The sequence below is a fragment of the Phyllobates terribilis genome, unplaced genomic scaffold (genome assembly GCF_046119375.1).
Source record: "Phyllobates terribilis strain yellow unplaced genomic scaffold, ASM4611937v1 Scaffold_4__5_contigs__length_816908805, whole genome shotgun sequence".
Taxonomy (NCBI): Eukaryota; Metazoa; Chordata; class Amphibia; order Anura; family Dendrobatidae; genus Phyllobates; species Phyllobates terribilis.
Genome location: NW_027362764.1, coordinates 17,004,414 through 17,023,172, shown reverse-complemented (window position 1 = coordinate 17,023,172; position 18,759 = coordinate 17,004,414). Strand labels below are relative to the sequence as shown.

At 49.9% G+C, this 18,759-nt stretch overlaps 1 protein-coding gene across 2 annotated transcripts in view; it reads left to right on the top strand.

The window, feature by feature from the left end:
• Positions 1–18,759, top strand: part of LOC141264151 (tyrosinase-like) — a 187,140-nt gene that overhangs the window by 144,392 nt on the left and 23,989 nt on the right. Inside the window, exon 1 of one of the 2 annotated variants that reach the window (XR_012319808.1) lies at positions 6,284–6,435. The exons of the other annotated variant lie outside the window; for it this stretch is intronic. The gene's annotated coding sequence lies outside the window, so the exon portion shown is untranslated. Of the gene's footprint in view, positions 1–6,283; positions 6,436–18,759 lie in introns of those variants that run through there. 2 annotated transcript variants of the gene reach the window in all.

Sequence of the window (18,759 nt, the reverse complement as noted above, 5' to 3'; positions counted from 1 at the left end):
GTAGCATTTCAGATGCAGCGAAAATACTCACCCCTGGTCCAACGGTAATCCAAGGATTAGGGTATGTGCACATGATCCGAACAAGCAGCGCTTTGGACGCAGTATACTTTATGCTGTGTCCAAAGTGCTGCGATCTATTGAGCGCAGGTGAATCCGCATGTGTTCATTGAACCATGCGGATTCCCCGCATTCAATACATCCTACTGATCATATTTAGTTTGCGTAAACTAGCGACTCAGCAAGAGAAATTTACATGGTGAGGTCTTGAAAGATGCGCCGCATGTCAGTGTCCGCGGGTGATCTGCAGGCACAGATGGACGCATAGTGGTCATGGGATTTCTACAAATCCCATCCACTATGTTGTAACATTTGGCCGCTGCAGGTTTGGCGCTGCGTAAGCACGCATCGTCAAACCCGCAGCAGCTCCTGATCGTGTGCACATATCCTTAAAGCGATGTCCCACGTTTTTTTTTTAAATATCTTTAGTTCCAAAAACCATTCATTGCTGTACAAAAACGCATGCAAAAAATGCATGCAAAAACGCACCAAAACCTCTGCAGCAAAGTGAATGAGAAACGTGAAGTGTCATGCACACATTGAGTATTTTTTGACTTGCAGATTTGGTGCAGAAAATAATCATCAGCATGTCAATTCTCTGCATTTTTGCCTGCGTTTTTTCAGTGCATTCAATGGGTGAAAAAAGCAGGCAAAACGCACCAAAAGCCAAAACAGAAAGTAATCTTCAGCATGTCAATTCTCTGTGCATTGAATACACGGAAAAAACGCATCAAAATCGTGACAAAAAACGCGGCAATAACGCAGGCAATAAAACGCATCAATATCATGGTAAAAATCGCGGCAAAATGCAATGTGTGAACATAGCCCTATTCTGCAAAAAAAACATGCAAAGCACAAAATCCTGATAAAAAAAACCCAAGATGTGTGCATGAGATTTCTGGAATCTCATAGACTTTGCTGGTACTGTGAAACGCAGCAGAAAATGTGGGATCATGTCACTTCTTCCAGCGTTTTTTCAGCGTTTTTCACCTATTGGAAGTAATGGGTGGTGAAAAAAAGCTGGAAAAAAGCAGCAAAGGTGCAGGTGTCAGTATTTTCAGCGTTTTTTCTGCATTTTTTGTACCAAAACCTGATGAGATTTTTTTTTTCACTGAACTTTAAGTACTTGCATAAAGAGACAAAAGGACAGTGAAAAAAACACAGCAAAAACACAGCAGAATAGCAAGACAAATCCTGAACAAACCATCCTGGCAAGAGATCAGGATTTGCTGCAATAAAAAAAAAAGCAGCAAAAACGCATTCCTTTTTTTACATTTGCAGCTGCGTTTTACAGTACCAGCAAAGTCTATGAGATTCCAGAAATCTCATGCACACACCTTGTTTTTTTTTTTATTAGGATTTTGTGCGTTGCATGATTTTTTTGCAGAATAGGGCTATGTTCACACATTGCGTTTTTGCCGCGATTTTGATGCGTGTTATTGTCTGTTTTTTTGCAGTGGTTTTACTGTGATTTGATGCGTGTTATTCCCTGCGTTTATTGCCGCTGTTTTACCACGATTTTGATGCTTGCTATTGCCGGCGTTTTTTGCCGCAATTTTACCGTGATTTTGATGCGTGTTATTGCCTGTGCTTTTTGCCGCGGTTTTACCGCGATTTTGATGCTTGTTATTGCCTACTTTTTTCCGCTATTTTGTCGCGATTTTACCGCGATTTTGATGCGTGTTATTGCCTGCGTTTTTTGCCGCGATTTTGATGTGTGTTATTGCCTGCATTTTTTACCGCGATTTTACCTAGATTTTGATGCGTGTTATTGCCTGAATTTTTTACCGCGATTTTACCTAGATTTTGATGCTTGTTATTGCCTGTGTTTTTGGCGCGATTTTGATGCATGTTATTGCCAAAAAAAATTTGCCACGATTTTACCGCGTTTTGATGCTTGTTATTGCCACAATTTTACCGTAATTTTGATACGTGTTATTGCCTGCGTTTTTTGCCGCAGTTTACCACAATTTTGATGCTTTTTATAGCCTGCGTTTTTGCACCGATTTTAGGCTATGTTCACACATGTGTTTTTTCTGCTGTAAATCTGCTGCAAATCTGCTGCTAACTTTTCTCTGGCAGGAAAACAGCTGCATAAAAAACAGGTTTTGTTGCGTTTTTTGCTTCGTTTTTGCTGCGTTTTTTTACCACCCATTACTTTTTTCACCCATTACTTGGGTGAAAAAATGCACCAAATGCGCAGGTGCGTTTTCTGCTGCAGAAACACTGAAAGAAGTGACATGCTCTATTTTCCAAATGAGCAAGCAAGGCAGAAAATACGCAGCAAACAAAAAGCAACATGTGTAAACAGAGAATTCTGGTTTCTCATAGACTTTTGCTGGCACTGCAAAACGCTGCTGAAAATTTGCATAAAAATCTGCTGCAAAATATGCAGCGAAACACAATGTGTGTGAATATAGCCTTTACCGCAATTTTGATGCATTTTATTGCCTGTGTTTTTGCCACGATTTTACCATGATTTTGATGCGTGTTATAGTCTGTGTTTTTTGCCGCGGTTTTACCTCGATTTTGATGCATGTTATTGCCTGCGGTTTTGCTGCGATTTTGTCACGTTTTTTGTCTCAATTTTGATGCGTTATTTCAGTGCATTCAATGCACAGAGAATTGAGATGCTGAAGATTATTTTCTGTTTTTTCTTTTGCCTACGTTTTCACCCAATGCACTGAAAAAATGCAGGCAAAAAACGCGGCAAAAATGTACAGAGAATTGACATGCTGATGATTATTTTCTGCACCAAATCCGCAAGTCAAAAATACTCAACATGTGCATGACACTTCACGTTTCTGATTCGCTTTGCCGCAGAGCTTTTGGTGCGTTTTTGCATGCGTTTTTATACAGCAATGAATAATTTTTGGAGCTAAATAAAGATATTTGAAAAAAGAAACTTGGGACATCGCTTTAAGGGTATGTGCACACGATCAGGAGCCGCTGCGGGTTTGACGCTGTGTGCTTATGCAACTATGCAAGCGCTAGATGTTACAGCATAGTGAATGGGATTTGTAGAAATCCCATGTCCACTATGCGTCTCCGTGCACCTGCGGATCACCCACGGACTTGGACATGCGACACATCTTTCAAGACCGCACCATGTCAATTTCTCTTGCGGAGTTGCTAGTTTGCGCAAAAGAAATCTGAACTGTACAATGTACTGAATGCGGTGAATCCGCATGGATCAATGAACACATGCGGATTCACCTGCGTTCAATAGAACACAGTGCTTTGGACGAAGCAAAAAGTATACTGCGTCCAAAGCGATGCTTGTCCGGATCGTGTGCACATACCCTAACCTTTGAATTACCGTTGGAACAGGGGTGAGTATTTTTGCAGCATCCAAAACACTGCATCCTAATGCCGCACTTGTTTTGTCAGTACAGGCGGATCCACCGCATGTAATGACATTTCAATTGGTCAAAATCTGCAGCGGAGACTTGCGTCTCCGCTACAGAAATTGACATGCTGCAGGTGAGTTTACACAGCATCAAAAACAAGCACAGTGGGCATGGGATTTCTTATAAATGAAATAAAATTAAGAATTAATAAAAAAACTGGCGTGGGCTCCCGTGTCATTTTTATAGCAAGCAGAGTGAAAGCCAAATGCTAGGTGCTGATATTACTAGCCGTGGAGGGGGCCATTAGCCAAAGATGTTCCCTGGCTATTAATAACAGCTCACAGCTGTTTGCTTAGCCCTTACTGGCTAGTTTACAGGGGGACCCCAGAAAAAAATTGATGTAGGGTCCCCCTATAAAATCTAATCAGCAAAGGCTAAACAGACAGCTGTTAGCTGATATTAATAGCCTCCGATGCTAATAACATCAGCCCTCACAGCCCTCAGCTGACTCAGAAACAGCGCATCCATAAGATGCGCCAATTCTGGCGCTTAGCCTTGCTCTTCCCACTGCCTTGTAGCAGTGGTGAGTGGGGAAATGATCCCCGCAGCGCTGTGACTGGCGGTAGCGATATTACCGTGGGTCACTGTCACAGCTGCGGGATCATGCTAACAGCTGACAGCATGATCCCCGCAGCGCTGTGACCGGTGGTAGCGATATTACTGCGGGTCACTGTCCCAGCTGCAGGATCACGCTGACAGTATGATCCCCGTAGCGCTATAACCAGCGGTAGTGTTATTACCGTGGGTCACTGTCACAGCTGCAGAATCACGCTGACAGTATGATCCCCGCAGTGCTGTGACTGGTGGTAGCGATATTACCGTGGGTCACTGTCACAGCTGAGGGATAACACTGACAGCTGACAGCATGATCCCTGCAGCACTGTGGCCGGCGGTAGCGATATTACCGCAGGTCACTGTCACAGCTGCGGGGATCACATTGACAGCTGTCAGTATGATCCCCGCAGCACTGTGGCCGGCAGTAGTGATATTACTGCGGGTCACTGTCACAGCTGCAGGGATCATTCTGACAGCTGACAGTATGATCCCCGTAGCACTGCAACCGGCGGTAGCATTATTACCATGGGTCACTGTCACAGCTGCGGAATCACGCTGACAGTTGACAGTATGATCCCCGCAGCGCTGTGACTGGTGGTAGCGATATTACCGTGGGTCACTGTCACAGCTGCGGGGATCACACTAACAGCTGACAGCATAATCCCCGAGGAGCGGTAACCGGCTGTAGCGATGTTACCACAGGTCACTGTCACAGCTGCGGGATCACGCTGACAGCAGACAGTATGATCCCCGCAGCGCTGTGAGCGGCGGTAGCGATATTACCGTGGGTCACTGTCACAACTGCGGGGATCACACTAACAGCTGACAGCATAATCCCCGCAGAGCGGTAACCGGCTGTAGCGATGTTACCACAGGTCACTGTCACAGCTGCGGGATCACGCTGACAGCAGACAGTATGATCCCCGTAGCGCTGTAACCGGTGGTAGCGATATTACCGTGGGTCACTTTCACAGCTGCGGAATCACGCTGACAGCTGACAGTATGATCCCCGCAGCGCTGTGACTGACGGTAGCGATATTACCGCGGGTCACTGTGACAGCACGGGGATCACATTGACAGCTGTCAGTATGATCCCCGCAGCGCTGTGACCGGCGGTAGCGATATTACCATGGGTCACTGTCACAGCTGCGGAATCACGCTGACAGCTGAAAGTATGATCCCCGCAGCGCTGTGACAAAAATAGCTATATTACCGTGGGTCACAGTCACAGCTGCGGAGATCACGCTGACAGCTGACAGTATGATCCCCGCAGCGCTGTGACTGGTGGTAGCGATATTACCGCGGGTCACAGTCACAGCTGCGGAGATCACGCTGACAGCTGACAGTATGATCCCCGCAGCGCTGTGACTGGTGGTAGCTATATTACCGCGGGTCACAGTCACAGCTGCGGGGATCACGCTGACAGCTGACAGCATGATCCCTGCAGCGATGTAATCAGCGGTAGCTATATTACCACGGGTCACTGTCAAAGCTGCGGAGATCACGCTGACAGATGACAGCATGATCCCCGCAGCGCTGTTACTGGCGGTAACGATTTTACCGCCGGTCACAGCCTCTGATTTCCGCACTGTCACGCAGATGACAACGTGGAAACCAGGGATGTTCGGGGCCATGTTCATGATCGGGAGCCCGAACACGAATATTTTTTTGATGTTCGGGTTTATTACCTGAACTCGAACATCAAAACATTCGCTCATCTCTAATGACAAACGGCACGGCCTTTTTCTAATCAAATTGTTCCTGTTTCTCACCCATCTCTGCTTTATTTATAACATCACATACATTTCTTATAGAAATTATATCATACACCCATCATCCTGGTATGTATATTATATACTATATATATATGTACTAAATATCTACTATATACACTATACAATAATATATATAATGTGCTGTTCCTTGCTGCTTTTTTCTTTCCCCTTTCCTTCTACTTTTATTGCTATAACATGAACAGGCCTTTTATATCAGAACCTTGCTGCTGCTGTCACATATGACAATCTTATCGTTATGTCCCCAACATGTATTATATTACAAATTCAATTACAGCACGTCAAACATTCTCCCATAGTGGTTAATGAGTATGTGTGAACAAGAACCTAGTTTAACCATTGCACGCCCTCTACTTAATCACATCGTCTCCATTGGCCGGGGACTTTTTAGGACGGCGTGCGCGGCCCCTTTAAGAGGGAGGGAGCGCGTGCATGCCCTAAGCAAAGTGCCTGGGAAGCTGCGCGTCACAGTATCAGCAGGGCGGGAGCCGGAAGACACCGGACCTGGACCGCGGCGGTGAGGGGAACGGCGTCTCTGCCTGGCAGGAAGCAGAGACGCCGATGCTACACATTCATTCAGATCTAAGATGTGTTATTTGAGTGTTCCCTTTATTTTTTTGGTATGTATGTATGTCCCCATTTTCCTCCAAAATTTTGGAGGAAAAAAGTGCTTCTTATAGTCCGAAAAATACGGTATATATTGGCAGTGCGTGTGTGTAGCTTTTATATATATATATGTTAGCATTGTGTGTGTGTCTTGACAGGCTGGTACTTCGCAGGTGGTATGGGATGATGTCGCTCCTTGATGGGAGGATGATCACCTGTGAGGATTCGATGCTGAATCAGAGTAGTCTTGCCCAAATCCAATGGGTGCTTACTGAATGCTTGGTGATAACGTTTGGCAATGTTCAGAACTCCATTGATTCTCTTTACTGGAGTAGTGGCATCTCCCACATTCAGCTCAGTCCACCAGGGGTCTGAAGTAACCTTCCTACTGTCTTGGACAGCTTGGGTAGAATGTTGATATGTTGATTGGCTGTTACTTCACTTGAAATGATGTCTTCTGGTGAGAGTTGACACAACTGCGCCACTGGATGAAATTTGTGAAGATTAACAGGTGCGTCACTTAAGCTAATCCGTCGAACTGGCACTCTTCCATTGGAGACAGTTACAATGCTGCAAGCAGCTTTCACTAATGGTTGTCCTTCCAGCAGGATTGATTCGAGGAGAGCCTGATAATCCCCCGGCTGATGCTCGGGCCCCCTCCCTGCATGTTTGGGGCTCTTTACAGAGCGAATAAACATGCAGGGATTGCCTGCCACTCACTGTAATGCCGTAGCCATGTTGGTTGTGGCATTACAGTGATTGGCTGGCCGCACAGCTTCATCAGGTCTATATCAGACCTGGTGCTGCTGTGCTCGTCAGTCTACTCCGCATTCAGACAGTGTAGGGAGAGGTGCTGCTGAGGTAGGGAGAGATTTGCTTGTTTATTAGATGTAGGTAGAACAGAAGTATATTACACATATCCATCTCAACAAACAGTCCTTCTGAGGACTAATCCATCTGCAGAGATATCAGGCAGGCAGTGTATATAGGCAGACTGGCAGTGCATATAGCAGACTGGCAGTGCATATAGCAGACTGCAGTGCATATAGCACAAGAGGCTCCATTCCAGTTCTGTCTGCTGTTGCTGCTGCTAGACATTTCTAGACATAGGCCCAGGTCACAGGGGCCAGGAATAATTTTTTTTGGATCCTAATCCTCATTATTTGCTTAAAAAGCAATCCAGAGAACACTGCGCCATTTGCTTGTTGGCACTGCAGAATACAGCCATGTCCTTTCCATATTACAGCACTAAAAATCCAGCTATTTAAAACTGTGGTTTGTCTGTCACACATATCACATATAATTGCGCTGAAAATATTGCTATTTATGGCCTCCATTGAAATTTTGTTGCAGTGTGTCCGTGAACTGATTGACACGAGGTCGGCGCTGTTAAAAATAGTTACCTACAGGCCAGGTATTTAAAACTGTGGTTTGTCTGTCACACGGATCACATATAACTTCGCTTCAAATTCAGCCATTTGTAGTGAGTGTGGAAGATATTGTCCTCCATTTAAAATGGGCAAGGCACGAGGCAAGGGACAGGGAACTGGACGTGATGGTGCATGCAGAGGCCGTGGGCAAGCTGAAATTGTGCCACAACAAACACCCACATCTTCTCACCCGACCTTCCTGTCCCAATTCCTAGGGGACCGCAGCACACCACTATTGAACCCATAGCAGTGTCAAAAGGTTGTTGGTTGGATAGCGGATAATGCTTCCAGTCACTTTGCCACCACCACCATCACCCTGTCTTCCACACGGTCAAGTCTCAGTAGCCGTGAGTCTTGACTGCATATTCCTCACCCTGATCCGCCTTCCTCCCACCATGCCAAGTGCCCGGAGACAGCTGATCCCACACTTGGACACTCCGAAGAGCTGTTCACTTTTCCATTTATAGATTCGGGCCTCTCGCCTGGTCCACTTGATGCGGGGCAAGAGGAGATTGCATGTAGCGAAGCCTAAATATTTGAGCAGCCAAAGTCACACGAAGGCGATGGTAAGAAAGTGTCACAAGAGGTGGACAATGATGAGACACAATTGCCAGAAAGTCAGGAGGAGGACCAGAGTGAGGAAGTGGTAGACGAGGTGGTGGATGATATAGTAACTGACCCAACCTGGCAGGAGGACATGCAGAGCGAGCACAGCAGCACACAGAGGTAGGGAGGCAGAGCACCCCAACAGGCAGGAAGAAGCAGTGTGGTGGCAGCAGACAGGCAACCATTCTTCGTAACACCAACACGAAGGAAGTTGCCAGTACAACTGTTAGCTCTTCTCGAGTCTGGTTGTTTTTAAAGACTCTGCCGATAACCCCAAAAAGGCCATTTGCCATGCCAGCATCAGCAGCGGTAGCAAAACTACCAGCCTGACCACCACCAGCATGATCAGGCACATGGCAGCAGAGCACCCGACTTTGTGGGCCGAACCCCTGGATCCAGGAACAGTGTCTGCGAGTGGCATCACTGCTTCTTCCGCTGTTGTGTATGCAAGCCAATCCCCTGTCCAAGGTGCATGCGAAGATGCCTCCTGCCCTGCACCTGTCGTTGCACACTCTCAAGTGGCAGCATCAGGAAGCATGTCCACGTCCTTGTCCCAGCGCAGCGTTCAGTTGTCCATACCCCAGTCCTTGGAATGCAAATATGCAGCCAACGCCCCACAGGCCACACTACTAAATTCCCACATTTCGCAACTGCTTGCGCTCGAAATGTTGCCTTTTAGGCTCGTGGAGACGGAAGTATTCCGCAACCTGATGGCGGCGGCCATCCCTCGGTACTCGGTTCCCAGCCGCCACTATTTCTCCTGGTGTGCCGTCCCCGCATTACACAAGCAAGTGTCCCAAAACATTAGCCGTGCCCTCAACAACACAGTTACCGGAAAAGTCCACCCAACCACGGACACGTGGACAAGTGCTTGTGGGTAGGGACGGTACATTTCGCTGATAGCACACTGGGTTAACATAGTGGAAGCCGGGACCCAGTCGGACTTTGGGACGGAACACGTCCTCCCGACGCCATGGATTGAGGGCCCTAGGTCAATCAGGGTTGCCCCACAGTCTACAACTCCTGCACCTCATCCTCCTCAGCCTCTTCAGCCTCTGCTCCAAAATGACCACAACAGTCACAAGCTGGAAGCACTGCAGCACTGCCTCAGCCAAGTGGCAACAGGCTGTGCTGAAGCTAATATGCTTAGATGACAAACCGCACAATGCTGAAGAGTTGTGGACAGCTTTGAAAGAGTAGGCAGACCTACAGCCAGGTATGGTCGTGTGTGACAATGGCCGGAACCTGGTGGCAGCTCTGAGGCGCGGCGAGCTCACACACGTACCATGCCTGGCCCATGTGCTTAACCTCGTGGTTCAGCGGTTTCTCAAATCCTACCCAGAGCTGCCGGATCTGCTTGTCAAAGTACACCGCCTGTGTGCCAATTTTAGAAAGTCACCTACAGCTTCCGCCGCCCTTGCCGTGTTTCAGCAGCGTTTGCAGCTTCCGGCTCACAGACTGGTGTGTGATGTCCCCACGTGTTGGAACTCTACACTGCAGATGTTGGGAAGGATTTATGAGCAGAAGAGGGCAGTTGTTGACTACCAGCATCAACAAGGCTGTTTGCATTCAGTTCAGACTCCACACATAAGACCTCAGGAGTGGACATGGATGTCAGACATCTGTACCATCCTCCAAAACTTTGAGGACTCCACCAAGATGGTGAGCGGCGATGATGCCATAATTACCATCACCATCCTGCTTCTGTCTTCTGAAATGCTCTCTGCTCACAATCAAAGAAGATGCATTGCAAGCGGAGCATGATGAGATGGAGCAAGAAACCATACAGGGTGATTACACACAGCCTAGCCTCATCTCATCCCAACGTGGATTGGGTGATAATGAGGAAAAGGAGGAGGTGGAAGAACAGGAGCTAGTTTCATGTGCTATAAACGGTACTACCTGCACAACTGTCATACCGTCTGTTCAGCGTGGATGGCCTGAGGACAGAGAGGAGGAAGAGGAGAGCATGGTCAGTCGTCCTCTTGGTAAGGAGTAAGGACACAGAAGTCTTGCCTGTTTGCAGTCTGGTACGCATGGCTGAGTTTGTTACGCTGCCTTTCCCGTGACCCTCGCGTTCTCAAAATTTTGGGTGACAGTCAGTCATTACTGGTTGGTGACACTTCTAGACCCATAATACAAGGAGAACTTTATATCTCTTATTCCTTAGGCGGACAGGTCTACAAAAATGGGGCAGTACCAGAAGGCCCTTGTTGTGGAACTATTAAAAAAATTCCCATCTGAAAATGCTGGCGGCAGAGGTCACAGTATGTTGGATAACCAAGGATTACAGGCGAGAGAGACACAACTTCAATCCAGCAGAGGCAGGGGAACACTGTCAAAGTTCTGGGAGAGTTTTCTCAGACCCTCCCATCGCACAGGCCCTGAGGCGCGGGGTACTCTCACAAGGAGTGCCAAGTTTGGGAAGATGTTGAGGGAGTACCTTGCCGACCGTACCAACGTCCTCCGTGATTCCTCTGTGCCGTATAATTATTCGGTATCCAAGCTGGACACGTGGAATGAACTGGCTCTCTACGCCTTGGTGGTCCTGGCCTGCCCTGCCACTAGCGTTTTATCAGAGCGGGTTTTTAATGCTGCTGGTGGAATTATAACTGATAAGCGCATTTCCCTGTCAACTGAAAACGCTGACAGGCTGACTCTTCTAAAAATGAACAAGGGCTGGATTGGGCCAGACTTCTCAACACCACCGAATGATAGCAGCGTAACAAACTCAAATCCAATGTCTTTTATTTGGAGGTGTATTCCCATGCACCTTTTCACACCCACACATGGGTATACGCTTCCTAATTTTGGCTATTTGCTCTTGTCCTCCTCCTCATCCTCCACCACAATATCACCAGGGTGACCGTGGTCCGTGATGCAACACCCACATAATTTTTTTAAAGGTTGTTTATGATGCCCGTAAAAAAAAATTTTTTATACAGTATGTTCATGTATACCGCCCAGGGGTAAATGTTTGTCAGCCCATACACTTCGTGCATGGGCATTACAAGTATAGGAGACCCACTCCTTTCTAATGGGAACATTTTTTTTATGAGGCCCTCCTCCATGTCTCTTCCAAGGGGCATTGGAGTGCCTCCCAATTTTTGGCAGCCCTTGCATTTGACACGCCCCCTGGGCCATGTTTAGGGAGTACCCGGAGCCGGATCTGTTGGGGGTAGTAGTCCTCGTGGCGGTGACCCGGTCCGTGCCCAGGGTGTCAAACTAAGTGGCAGAATTAGTATATGATGTTTTAGTGTTCGACTACGCCACCCGTTGAATGCGGTTATGAAACCGCCGCTGCAGGGCAGACCGCTGAGGCCGGTAGTACAGTTGTGCAGCGTGGGTAGTATAACCCCCAACGGGAGGGGTATGGCCTCAGGGCAGCAGACGTGGATGATGGGGATGGTAGAATTGCACGCAGGCACCAGGAACCACTCAGAGACGGTGCGGTGTAGTTCAGGGTCTTTACTGGTGACAAAGATAGACCCTCCCGGGAGTACTGGCTAGCGGTCGGGGTCTGGTCAGTCCGTGAGCAGACAGGATCTCCCCTGGCCAGGCGGAGTTGTAGGCCTCCTCAACTAACTGTACTCTTCTTGGCTACCTTGCTAGAAGCGGGTAAAAGTAGCCCACGTCCCTGAGTGTACCGTGTGGTGCTCACCCGTATGGCCGGTGACTCGGGGCCTTCTGGTAGCCTCCGCTCCACGACGGCGGTGCTGGTCCCTTGCGTGTGACCGTGCCTTCGGGTTTCTTGGCCAGGGGACCTGAAATCCCCTGCCGGTCGGTTTCTGCTGCTGGGTATGGAACAGTCCCCACAGCCTCGGACTCCGTGTCCGGTGAGATCTCTTCAGCCAAGGCGAGCTATCTAGCTTCCAGCCTCTGGCACTCACTCCTGCTCCTACAGAGCTCCTGTTGTTACTTTCCCTGCAACTGCTCCACACCAGACCAGACTGTGTCTCTGTCTCTGTCTGTGCTCTATTCTAACCCCACCTCAGCCCCAGTTTATATAGGGGAAGTTCTTCCCCTCCCAGGACTGGACAGGAGGTGTGGCATGCTTAGGATTCCTGACCAGGAGACCTCCCACCTGCTCACAGACGTAATATTGCTATTACTGTGGTAACCAGACCCCTGGGGTTCCATATTCCCCCCTAGTAAAATTTAGTACTCCGGGACTAAACATATTTTTTTTGAAAACATAACAGAGTATAAACAGGAACAATACAATAAGGAAAAACATGTTAAAGTGGTCACGGCGTGTCCGCAACCGGGTGCAATTTTTGAAGCAAAAGGGTGTCCATTTCACGAAAGAACAGGGAGCCGTAACCAGGTAGGGGTCTGTCCTGCCCCGAGTCTTTAACAGTCTTTAGTCCGTTCCTGGGTTACGCTCCAAACATATATACAATAGAGTTCTAGTAAATCCACAAAAGATACCTATAAAATAACTGGAAAAAACATAATTATTTACAAGCAACAGTAAACAGGTAAATACAAATAAAACAGTCTAAACACTTTAGATCCTCCAACGTACAGGCAACTGGCCTCTAGTGGCTCTAGTGGACCTACGGAGCTTACTGACCGGTCCTGAGCTACAGGGTGTAGGAGCTGTCAAAGGTAAGCTGGGCAGCTGTCTACGGACTCTTTGGCTCACTAGGGGCACGGCAGGCTCACTATAAGCAGAGGGTCGATTCTCCTGGTCTGCTTGTGTGGGGTCTTCTGCCTCCTGGACCGGCTGCTCTTCCAGCTCTACCTGTTTTTCCGTAGGCACTTGGGATGCTGGCTGGAGGAAGGTGAGGACGGGTACCACAACAGCGCCATTTACTTGTGTCCAAGACCGAGGGAAGTCTCCGAGTACAGTACTGACCATCTCTTCCCTTTTCTCTGCGGGTCGAGGGTTTTCTTGATCTTCTTCAGGGTTTCGTAGCTGCTCGGGACACTTCTTCAGGTGATCTCGGGAGACAATGGCTGTGGTTTCTCCTCCATCCTTACTGATTGTGCAGACTTTCGGGTTTTCATGGCTTGATGGCAGTACGGTGTACGGGTCCTTTTCCCACTGGTCGTCCAACTTGTGGAGCCGTCTTTTCCTCTTCAAGACCTGCTCTCCAGGTACCAGGGGAACAGCGGGAGCATACTGGTTGTAAGTCTTCTCCTGTCTTTCTCTTGCTTGACGGAGACTTCGCTCAACGCTCTCCTGTACTTTCGGGTACTGCTGCTGCCTCTCTGTGTCCCAGTCTGCTTCTGGTGAAGTGTCCTCGGGTGTCAGGACTCCCATATCCAGATCAACAGGCAGCTTACCAGGTCTTGCTCTCATTAGGTAAGCCGGGGTACAGTTGGTAGAACCTACAGGGATGTGGTTGTATAGGTCCACCAGATCAGGCAGTTTCTCAGGCCACAAACTGCGTTCTTCCAGGGGCAATGTTTTCAGAAGATCTATCACCACCTGGTTCATTTTTTCGCAGAGTCCATTGGTTTGTGGATGATAGGGTGTTGTTCTTATCTTCCGGCAGCCATACAGAGTGCAGAACTCCTGGAAGAACTCCGCTTCGAAGGCAGGTCCCTGGTCCGTCAGCACCTGCTCTGGGTATCCGTGTGGACGGCAGAAGTGCTGCTGGAAGGCTCTAGCTGCTGTTTGAGCCGTTAAGTCCTTGACAGGGACTACAACCAAGAACCGGGAGTAGTGATCCACGATGGTTAACGCATAGACGTAGCCACTTCTGCTGGGGGTCAGTTTTACATGGTCTAAGGCTACCAGTTCCAACGGCTGCCTGGTGACGATGGACTGCAGGGGAGTCTTCTGGCTGGCACGGTCCTTCCTTCTTAGGTTGCATGGGCCACAGTCTCTGCACCACCTCTCGATGGTTCCTCTCATGCCTACCCAATGGAACCGCCCGCGCAGCAGGAACTCCAGCTTCTTCCATCCGAAGTGCCCAGCTCCGTTGTGGTATGCCTCCAGTACCATAGCCGCGTCTCTTCTTGGCACCACTACTTGCCAGATCAGTTCATGCGTCCGGGAGTTAACCATTCTGCGGCACAACTTCCCCTTGTAAAGGAACAGTCGACTCTTCTCAACCCACAGTTGCTTGGCCTCCTCCGGAGCGTCTGGGTCAAGGCGGGCATCTGGCTGAGTCAGCATCTCCTTCACCAGTCGGACGGCGGGGTCACTGTCTTGCGTTTCCGCCCAGTTGTAATGAGGTAAGGGGTTGAACGTAGCGGATTGCTTACCCCTTACACGGTGGGAATACTGGATAGTCCCATGACGGTGGAACGCGGGGAGTTCAACTTCTTCCAATTCCTCTGGATCCTCCCCTACGTCCGGTAGGTTTGGCATTCTGGACAGGGCATCCGCGTTGGTATTGGAGCGTCCTGCCCGGTATTTGATCGTGAACTCATAGTTGGACAGGCGGGCCATCCATCTCTGCTCCAGGGCACCGAGTCTTGCCGTATCCAGGTGTGTCAACGGGTTGTTATCCGTGTACACGGTGAACCGGGAAGAGGCGAGGTAGTGCCTAAAGCGTTCGGTGACTGCCCACACCACTGCCAGGAACTCTAGCTTGAATGAGCTGTAATTCTCAGGGTTTCTTTCGGTGGGTCGCAGTTTTCGGCTGGCGTAAGCAATTACCCGTTCCTTCCCCTGCTGGATCTGGGACAGTACGGCTCCTAGCCCGATGTTACTTGCGTCGGTGTAGAGGATAAAGGGCTGGCTGTAATCAGGGTACGCCAGGATTTCATCCCCCGTGAGGGCCATCTTCAGCTGGCGGAAGGACTCTTCTTCCAGCTTCTCCCATCTGAAGGGTGGCTTCTGGTTCTTGGCCTTCCTGGTCTGGCCTATCAGGAGGTCCTGCATAGGAGCTGCCTTTTTGGTGAAACCGGGAATGAATCTTCGGTAGTAGCCTACCAACCCGAGGAACTGCCGCACTTCCTTTACGCTGGAGGGGCTTGGCCATTTCTTAATTGCGGTGATCTTATCAGGGTCGGGAGCCACTCCGTCAGCACTCACCACGTGTCCCAGGTACTGCACCTTTGGTTTCAGGAGGTGACACTTGGAGGGTTTCACCTTTAGGCCGTAGTTTGCCAGGGCTTCGAACACTTCTGCCAGGTGTTTCAGGTGGTCCTCGTAGGTCTTGGAGTAGACGATGACATCGTCCAGGTATAACAGGACCGTCTCGAAGTTTCGGTGTCCCAGACAGCATTCCATCAATCGTTGGAAGGTTCCTGGTGCGTTGCAGAGTCCGAACGGCATGCAGGTAAACTCGCTAAGTCCCATCGGGGTGGTGAATGCGGTCTTCTCCCGGTCCGCCTCTGCTACAGGAACCTGCCAGTACCCACTAGTGAGATCCAAAGTGGAGAAGAAGTTAGCAGATTTTAAAGCAGCCAAAGACTCCTCTATCCTTGGTAAGGGGTACGCATCTTTGTGTGTGATACGGTTGATTTTCCGGTAATCTACACACATTCTCATGGTGTTGTCCTTCTTTTTAACCAAGACTAGTGGAGCTGCCCAGGGGCTACAGCTATCCCTGATTACTCGAGCCTCCTTCATGTCTCTAAGCATCCCCTTGGCGTGTTGGTAGTGTGCTGGGGGTACGGGTCGGTATCTCTCCTTTATGGGAGGATGGTCTCCCGTGGGGATGTGGTGTTCTACCCCCTTTACTCGCCCGAAGTCTAACGGGTGTTTACTAAACACTCTCTCGTACTCTTGAACCACCCGATAGACTCCCTGTTTCTGGTGTGAGGGAGTGGAGTCAGTACCCAAATGTAGTTGCTGACACCAGTCCTCTATTGTTTTCTTAGAGCCGTTACCTTCCTCTGGATGAGATGGAGGCAAGGGTTCCACGGACTGTACAGAATTTTGATTGATGGTATACAATTTGGCTAGCGTAGCATACCGGGGCAGGTACACTTCCCTCTTCCCGATATTTATTATGCGAATGGGCACCCTCCCATGGCGTACATCAACCACCCCCCGTGCCGTCAAAATGGTGGGCCTACTATCTGAGTAGACTGGTTCTACCATTGCCTGGTAATCTCTACCTCTCAGACCAATAGCTGCCCGGCACCAAATCATCATTTCACTTTTCGGGGGCATGGCAATAGGGAAAGGGTCACACATTCTCACGCTACCAATCTCACCACCGGAGAGTTCCACCTGTTGCCGTCGCATCAGTGCCCGGATCTCTTTTTGGAGCACTCGCTGCTGGCCGGAGCTGGCGTTCTTGGCAACCTGCTGTAAAATGAGAATCACCTCTGCAAGACAATTTTCAATCACATTAGTTCCTAGAGTTATCTTTGGGTGACTCTCGCGCTTGTCAATGTCCACAATGATCAGTCCCTGTGCTGCCAGTTCGACTTTACCGATTTTAATGGTCATCTCTTTAAATCCGATCTGTGGCACGGGCTGACCATTGCTGGCGATGATACTCAAGTCGTCGTCTGGGTAGCGGGTTATATCCGAGTCATTCCAGTACTGCTTGAAGAGCACGTACGGGATGGTGGTGACCTGTGACCCGGTGTCAAGTAGGGCACTCATAGGAATGCCATCCAGTACTACAGGCAAGACTGGACGTCCTCCCACGTATTTGTCACGCCAGTTCGATGGGCCTGGTGATCTTATTCCTAGGGGTTGGCCCTCTACCCCAGGTTGTGCCAGTTTTAAAGGACAGTACCTTGCCATATGTCCAGGTTGATTGCAGCGGCGGCAGATGGGTTGTCCGTCCTCGTTGTATCGGTCGCTGGGTCTTCCTCTGGCCGGTGGGGTTCTCCTTGGTCGGCGCCACGGGATATCCTCCGGTCCGGATGCCAGCTGGATCTTCCCTGGAGTAGAAACCTGTAAAGACTGCACAGTTCGGGTTAGCGCGGCAACGCTTTTAGTTAGCTCTTGGACCTGATGGTGCAGGTCTGTAGCCGGGTCATTGTTTAAAGCCTGCGCATCAGCTCCCACAGGCCCTGCCGACAAGGGCGCCGCCTCCTGGTGGTAAGTGGTAGCAGGGCGTTTGTGGGTCACAGCGCCACCTGGTGCCGGTTCTCGGAGCACCCGGATGGCTCTGTCCTTGAACTGTGCAAAGTCCAGATGAGGGTCCTGTAAGGCCATTGCCCGCAACTGGGTTCGGTGGGCATTGCAATGTAGACCCTCTATAAATTGTTCAGTCAACAGCTTGTCTTCGTTTCCCACGCCGTCAGGGTCAGCCTGCTTAATGGCTCTCAGGGCCTCTTGTAGGTTTAGTGCATAGTCCCTTATATTCTCATGTGCTCGCTGCTTGCACCCGTAGAATCTAAGCTTGATCTCGGCTGAGGTACGGGTATCAAAGGTGTCCTTCAGCCGGGCTAGTATCTCTGCGACAGTCCTCCTCCTCCCAAGTGGCCAGGACTTTACCTCCCTTTGGGCTGCCCCTGTTAATTGAGCCACCAGGATGCTCACTTTTTGCTCTTCTGTGAGTGGGTACACCTGGAAGAGGCCATCCAGCCTTTCTCTGAAGTCATTTAGGGTATGTGACTCCCCTGAGTACTGGGGTAGCCAGGCTGCCCCCGGGATATAGGGCATCGTGAAAGGCATGACTGCTGCAGCGGTGGCGCTGGCGGTGGCTGTGGCAGTGAAGCTCTCCTCCGTATCCGACATCTTCCTCCCCCCTAGTGGACCGTGGCCTACCTTGCGATGATCCTCTTCCGTAGGCCGCGGCTCCGCAGTGGATCGTCAGGGTTGAGGACCTTCCGTCGCGCTCCTGTGACGTCGGCGTCTGCTGGGCTCCTTCCAGGACCTTACGCAACGTCCGGACGTGAGGCGGGGCTTCAGTTCTCGCGCGCTTTCGGAGTCCACGCCCCTCTTCTTCCCGCGCGGCGTCCTCAAGATGGCGTCCAATGGCGGGAAGACTCCACGGATGGCGGGAAGAAAGCAAAAGATGGCGTCGGATGGCGGGAAAACTCCACGGATGGCGGGAAGAAGGCAAAAGATGGCGTCGGATGGCGGGAATCTTCACCACAGGTAAGTTTAACAGTCTTTTTCAGGCACGCAGTACCCGGTGGTTGCGGGCACGAGATCCTGCCGACTACGCCAAAAGTTGACGCGCCCCCTGGGCCATGTTTGGGGAGTACCCGGAGCCGGATCTGTTGGGGGTAGTAGTCCTCGTGGCGGTGACCCGGTGTCAAACTAAGTGGCAGAATTAGTATATGATGTTTTAGTGTTCGACTACGCCACCCGTTGAATGCGGTTATGAAACCGCCGCTGCAGGGCAGACCGCTGAGGCCGGTGGTACAGTTGTGCAGCGTGGGTAGTATAACCCCCAACGGGAGGGGTATGGCCTCAGGGCAGCAGAC